This window comes from Chenopodium album, chromosome 4 (genome assembly GCF_948465745.1).
Source record: "Chenopodium album chromosome 4, dcCheAlbu1.1, whole genome shotgun sequence".
NCBI lineage: Eukaryota > Viridiplantae > Streptophyta > Magnoliopsida > Caryophyllales > Amaranthaceae > Chenopodium > Chenopodium album.
In genome coordinates, this window is record NC_137837.1 from 21396292 (window position 1) to 21403974 (window position 7683).

Below are 7683 nucleotides of genomic sequence, written 5' to 3' on the forward strand. Positions count from 1 at the left end.
TCCCTTTTATTTCTATTATTTTTCTAACGATTTTATGTTGTTGGAATTGTGATTAAATTGCTTTAATATTAATGTTTGTTCTATTATTGTTATGATCACCATATTTCATGTTTACAGGAAATATGTAATTGAAAATCACGCCTAATAAGATAATTTGGACAACCGGTTTAGGATCCTTTTTAATCTTGTTGTTTAATCAAGTGATCACTAATATTTTATAATAATGTGTGCATTAATATTCAACCAATTTAGTTAAATAATAGTTTGGAGCGAATTGAATATTTTGTTTGTATGCCTTTGAGATCACAGGAGTGTTTTTCACTATAAGAATCGAGTAGAGGCCAATACGGGCGAATGTGACTCCATGACTCACTTCGTACCATCATCCCCGATCCTCCTTTCGTGGTTCCGAACCATATGGAGTTAGTAATCTCATGGATTATGAATGGGGTGTAACCTTCACGGGTCAATCATAGTTGCCTTTCGTTGTCCCTTATCGTGGTTGCCTTTTTATGATCCGTGAACGGTTTACAAGTTCCTTAAAAACTTGTTGGCGGCTCCCTACTTTATTTGTCCCTAATCGTAATGTCAATTCCCACTTCCTATGAGTGCCAAGCATATTCACAACATGCTTTTAACGTAGGCGCACTTCGAGCGACGCCTACAGCAGGTTAATTTATAAATGGTTAAGTCGAGATTCGAGAGATGAGATTTAATACCGGTAGATTAATTCTGTGATTGTAATACGTAGCGAAAGCCCTTTATGATCTGATTTATTGATGCATTGATGTTTGATTATTATGCTTTACCCTGGAATGTTATTTATTGGTGAATCTATGCCCTAGGTATTTTATTCATTGATTTCCTCTATTTTATTTCTTCCCTACTTTACTCTTAGTAGTTTATTATTCCTTTGATCACAATATATTAGTTACTTTATAATTTAGATTGCTTTAATTAATTAGGAATAGAAAGACCAGTTTTCCTGTGGATTCGACCCTACTTCCCTATCTAAATTAGTTAGAGGATTTAGGAATTACTTTTGATTAGGTGATACGACTTTAGCCTGTCATAAATATTGATGCAATTGGTCCAAATTGAAATTTACTGGATACAATATTAACCGCAGGGGGGAAAGGTGATGTTATTTCACTATTGAAAATTGCTTATCAAAACTGACGAAAGAATACACACACTAGACTAAGTAAACAAAAAAAAATAAGATAAAGAACAAAAGAATGAAAAAGAAAAAAGAAAAGAAAAAAGAAAAAGAAAACAAAACAAAAAGTGAATGTCAGAAGCTCAGAACTCATTTATTAAAATGTGAATGTCAGAAGCTCACAACTCATTTAGTTTTGGTGAAAGGAATGTCAGAACCCATTAAATTGTGGAGAACGAACAAAAGTGAAGAAAATCATGCAACGTCATTTACAGAAACTCAATACACGATCCGAATTTTCAGCTGTCTTTACTATTCATATATACTTCAATTCATTTCTACGCGTTGTATTCACAAATATTTCCCGTTTACTCTTGTCCATACAATACTAAATTATCCTTAGATAAATATCGATGGGTTTGGTCCGAACTTATATTTATCGGATCAACTATAAATTGCGGGACAAAAAGACAAAGACATTATAACAAGCGTACATAAAAGGAGGTCCCTTTAGTACTACAACATATAGTACCCATTTAGGTGTGGGGATTTTTGTCATTTCCCTATACTGGTTGGGAATGAGTCTTTAGAGTAGTGGACTTTATTGCTTAGGTAAACTGGTCATATAATATAGTAGTGCACAAATTGCAAAAATCACTAGATAAAATAAAAAGAATAAAAGTTACTCTAGCAGCCTAAGTGAACATACTAATACACTTATTATATTCTAAAGGAGTAAACAACGCTTGTTTATAAAGAAAATGACATATTCCCCTAGTGAGACAAAAAATATTGTATTTTATACTATATGATTATTATACATATACGTATAAAAATACGGTCTAAAATACTCACTTTTTACTATAAAAATAAATTACCCTTATCCAAAATCTCCACTCACCACTTAATTCTTATCTTCTTCCATCTTCCTTCTTACCCGAAAAAACCAAACAAAAAAAAACCACCATTAAACTCGGCCACCATGTTTCAAGAAAACCAGGAAGATCAGCTTGTCTTCACCTTTGAGGAAAGCATGAAGATGATAAGGGTGTACTTCATGTACATTGTGGGGCTAGTGGTCCTCCTAATGGCCGTATTAATTTACTTGTTAATCCACAAGTAAAGCCCGAAAATTACTTCAGTAGAGCAGGGTAAAAATACATGTAGTGTTAGCTGTACTTCAATATTTTGTAATTTAGTAGTTTAGAAGTACAAATTGTAACATGTATTTTGGAAATTATAAATAAAAATCATTATTATTACTTGTTTTCTTCGTTTTAAATAATAAAACAAACGTCATTAATTTTATAAAAATATTTAGCAAAATAATAATAATTATTCGCAAAAAACGATAACTATAATAATAAAAGATAATTAATAGTGACAATTACAAAAGTAGGATCAAAATTTGGTGTCTACAGCTGGTTGAAATTTTGGGTGAAAGTTCAAATGTTGGGTGAGAATTTTGGCTGAAATTTTGTTTTATGGTGAAAGTGGGCCCCATTGTGTAAACCTATGGGAGGGTGCCAGCTAGTGTTGTATGTGGGCCTACACATACAAGCATTGCATGTGTAGCATTTTCTTTACTCCAACAACTATATCAAGTCCTAGATGTTGTCAACACAAGGGGGAGCCGGCGAGGCCGAAGCATTCAAGGGACACATTGTAAATTTGCAATTTAGCTATTCATAAAAGGAAAAATTGTCAAAAATAATACAAACTTTGAGCAATCCACCAAAAACTAGTCAAACTTTTAATTGTTTTTGAATAATACAAATTTTGAGGGTTATCCGTTTTAAACAAGTTAAAACCGATTAGTTACCTCATGAATTGGTTATATGGAATACGTGACATTGTATTATTTTTTTATTAAACAACTTTATAAGATAAATAAAAAAATAACCGGTTAAATAAGTTGTAGGTAAAATAACCTATTTTAAGTAGATATCCCTTAAAGTTTGTATTATTTAGAAATAATTAAAAGTTTGACATGTTTTTAGCGAATCGCTCAAAGTTTGTATTATTTTTGACAATTTTTCCTTCATAAAATACTCTACTTGTAATTCTATTGATCAACGATTTTACATTGTGCAAAGTTTGGTAAAACCTCAATCTAACCGCGGTACATATTTGGGTTTTCCGCGTCACCAATTCCTTTTGTCATTTACTTTAATTCTTTATTGCTTTTGTTTAATGTTTTATTTAGTTGATTCACATCCTAGATATAACTATTCAATCCTATTTGTCGAAATCTATTAACTAATACTAAAACAAATAATGTTGACATCATCCCTTTCCCAAATTGTACACATCTCTCATATAAATTTTTTTCCCGCCAATTTACAGTGATGACATCATCGGTTTATTTTTTTAAAATAACTTTTACCTTTGCTTTCTATCTAATAAACTTTTCATATGCTTTACCATTTGTCTGTACCAAATCTTTTTTAACAGGTATGTTAATATTTTAATGTTCAAAAGTGTTCATTGTGATTTATTTATTTATTTATTTTTGTATTTTACAAGTTGTATTTTACATTAAAAATTAATTACTTACTATGTATATAAAAAAAATTTATGGAGTAGAAAACAGAAAATCTTGCATGGACCTGGTCCACAATAAATTATTGTGGACCTAAGATTTATACACACGTAACTGGCATTTATTCAACATAGTGACTAGGGATGACAACGGGTCGGATCTGGACCGGGTCCGGATGGACCCGGATTCAAATCCGTTTTTGTATATAGGATCCAGATTCGACCCGGATCCGTCGGGTCTTGAAAATGAAAACCCGGATCCGGTTCCAAAACGGGTCCAATATATTTTGCCTTATTTTTTGCAGTAAATGTAATGTTCGGGTCAAAAAAATTTATTTCAAGCTTACGTTGTTGGTTATTAAGTTCAACCCCAAATTAACCAACTTATACACTCATATTTTGAATTAAAATTATAAACAACAAAAAATAAAAATACGATGTTACTTATGAGCTAGTGAAAAAACAACGATGGTTATATAATATGAGAATCCAAAATTCATCTCTTGAAAGGGTTAATCTTTATCATTACTAACATTATCAACATTTTAAACAAAGAAACAAACGATTTTAGTTTTATTTTTTTAATAGGAAAAATAATATAAAAAAAAAAAAAAAAAAAACGGGTCTACGCATCTGGATCCGGGTCTAGGGCCCAGACCCAGATCCAGATCCGTTTTTGTTAGCAGGACCCGGATCCGTTGGGTCCAAAATTTGAAGACCCAGATCTGTTTCGGATCTGGATCCACGGATCCGGGTCGGGTCCAGATCCATTGCCATCCCTAATAGTGACTCTTAATTTTAATATAGTAACCTTATTTTTTAAACAAAGTAACCTTTTTTTAAAACTTGTGCGACTTTTAATGTTATTATGAACTTAAAGTATGACATTATATTAAATAGTGACTTAATTTTAACATAGTGGTGTTATTCATGGGCAACGGGCCGTGTCGTGCCGCCGCGGGCCGTGCCTGAACGTGGGCCGTGCCGTGCCGGGCCGCGGGCCAAACCGTGCCACTTTTTTTTTTTTTTTTTTTTTTTTTTTTTTTTTAAATGAACGTAAAAAAAAAAAAACGATATATAAATATTTTTTAGTACAACTTAATTTTATATAAATAATGTTATTAATTTATATTTGTGTTTATGTTAATGTTAATATATTTTGTTTTGAACAAACTTTATTTTAACTAAGGTTATAAAAATTATTTATCTAATTATGTTTAAGTTTTTATAAATAATTTTATTAATTTAGCAAAAAACAACAATACATATAATAAAAATTAAATTACCACTGCCGTGCCAGACCGTGCCACGTGTCGTGCCGGCGTGCCGTGCCGGCGTGCCGACCCACGGGCCGGCCACCGTGCCTCGTGCCGTGCTCGTGCTGATTCCCAGATTTTTGTTCACGGCACGGCCCACGGCCCACAGGTGGGCCTCCGTGCCGTGCCGTGCCGGCGATCGTGCCGTGCCGGGCCGTGCCGGAATCGTGCTGGGCCCGTGCCGCCCGCGTGCCGGCACGGCCCATGCCCATCTTTATTGACCATTGTATTAAAAATTTCATTAAAAAAATTAATTACCCTCTTATAGCTTATGACACACTACCTTTTATTTCAACATAATAACCTTTATTTTAATATAGTGACTTTTTTTATTAACAAAACAATCATATTGTCTCTAATATTGGTGGTCCACAATAAATTAATGTGAACCAAGTCCATTTAAGAATTTGTAGAAAAACTTTCTTTCTCCGTATCATAAACAAATCCCATACTTTCTCCATTTTTTTAGAGTTGTAACAATTTGACTTTTACACTATTTATGTGTTTCACTTTGACTAGATTTGACGATTTATACATAAATAAAAATATAGTCATGTGAGATCCTGTTATATTCGTCTTGATCTATACAATTTTGATATCTAAAGTTTATATTTTTACATATTGGTAATTAAAGATGTTGTAATATGTTTGTTTAAAATCGTGCATTGCATGGAATTTAAATAATTTAGCATAAAAAGAAACATCATATAACTAATATATAAAGCTAAACTTTTAAGTAAATATAAATTGAAGGTACTAACGTTTTCCAAAAGTTGCACATAAGGTACTAACGTTTCAAAAGTTGCACAAAGGGTACTGAACTTGTTATAGCAGGTATCCGGTGAAAACTTGTTAAACCGGTTGGAACAAGTTTTTGGTTTATTAAAAAAAGGAAAAATAATTAAATAGGGACACGTGTGCTTCGGGAAGGGAAAAAAAAAGGCTAATTTGTACATAAGGAAACGAAAAACATCATTACCTTTCACCTTTCTCCCTCTTTAACACACTCACTCTTCCAAGCACCCAAAAATCGCGAAAATGGTGGAAACTTCAATTTCAACCTATTTTACTTGTTTTTCAATTGCTTCTATGAAAACTAAAACCTCCCCATTTCCATTACTCTCCCAAAGGTATCTTTAATTTCACCCAATTTAATTTCATTGCATTTTTTTAATTTTTAATGTAGTTTCTAATTATTATGATTTATTTTAGGGAAATGTTTGGGAGTATATTTGATTTGGGAATATTTGATTATCAAGGATATAAATTGATTCTCTAGGATATTATTTCCCATATTTATCTTCTAGCCCATGCTTTATTAGCTAGTAGTATTCGACTAGGCTTAGTAGAAGTCAGACATTGTATTATATATTTGTTGCTCATTGTATCAATAAACAAGACCAATATTCTCTGTTTCTACACTAATTCATTTATTTACAATTGCAGAAGCTCAAGTAAATCGATTGTTTCCGTACTATCCAATTACTCCTGTGATTATTCATCTATTTCTGGTAATTTGATTTCTTACTATCTACAAATTTATCTTTTCAAATTGTTTTCTGAATTTGAATTGTTTGAGGATAATTTTGATTTGTTACTGAAACTTATAATTAGACTTATTAGCTGTGAAATTATTATTTTTGTTGATTTGTTACCGAAACTTATAATTAGACTTATTGTTGATTTTCTTGTAATTTTTAGACATATACTCTTTTTAAAAAAATAACTTTGTATTTTGTATTTCCTGTAATTTTTGTAATTGCTTCTTCTGATTTTTTTTTTTTCAAATAGATTGCAAGGTGGAGAAGATGGCTATGGAGATGAGTATATATGAAAGTCGTTTTTTTTGGAGTTGTACCGCTATAATTTAACTGATAGATTTCTTGAACAATTGCAACCTTCAGTCCCCTCTTTATTAATGTCAGAATTATATCTTTCCATTTTTTTTTTGTTTGGTTAACCTGTTGTAGCAGGTCAATTATGTGGTGAGTACTCTATCTGCAACTTTTGAAACGTTAGTACCTTATATGCAACTTTTGGCAAATGTTAGTACCTTCAATTTGTATTTACTTCTAAACTTTTAGCGTTCCAACTTTTCGCCAAGTGTCGCGCCACGTTGGATGGAATTAAAAAGACTTCGCAGGATGAAAAAGTGAAATTAGAATTCTACTTTTAATCAAATTTGGATAAAATTTAAGGATAAAATTGTTAGTTTAGACTTTTATTTTCGATAAAATACCATTATTGCATATATACAAATTGATTTATAATTTTATTCAAAAATTTTAGATTATTACTCTCAATAATCATCATATAAATTTATTTTTAATATCATAATATTTTCGGAGTGAACGAAGTAGTTCAAAACGTACAACTTCTATTTATAATATATTTTAATCAATTAAAATAAAGACCTGTCAATCGGGTTGGGTCATGAATCATTTCGGATAGGGCCACTTCAAGTTATGGGTCAAGAAATGTTCAGCCGAAGCCCAAAGTTTTGGGTTTGGGTCAACACAACAGGCTTACATTTTTTTTTTCATTTTATTTATTTATTTTTTGCTAATTTTTAGAAATTTCTAATATTTCATACTTCCTCCGCTTTTTAATAATTGCAACACACCCCTTTTCACGGCATTTAAGAAAAAGTGGGTCTCATGTGATTTA

At 31.6% G+C, this 7683-nt stretch overlaps 1 long non-coding RNA gene across 1 annotated transcript; it reads left to right on the forward strand.

Moving 5' to 3' along the window:
• Positions 1 to 5939: 5939 nt before the first annotated feature.
• On the forward strand, positions 5940 to 7033 carry LOC145626822 (uncharacterized). Its single transcript, XR_014111091.1, has 3 exons — positions 5940 to 6146; positions 6463 to 6527; positions 6808 to 7033. It is a non-coding gene; the product is annotated as an uncharacterized LOC145626822 (long non-coding RNA).
• The last annotated feature ends 650 nt before the right edge of the window (positions 7034 to 7683 follow it).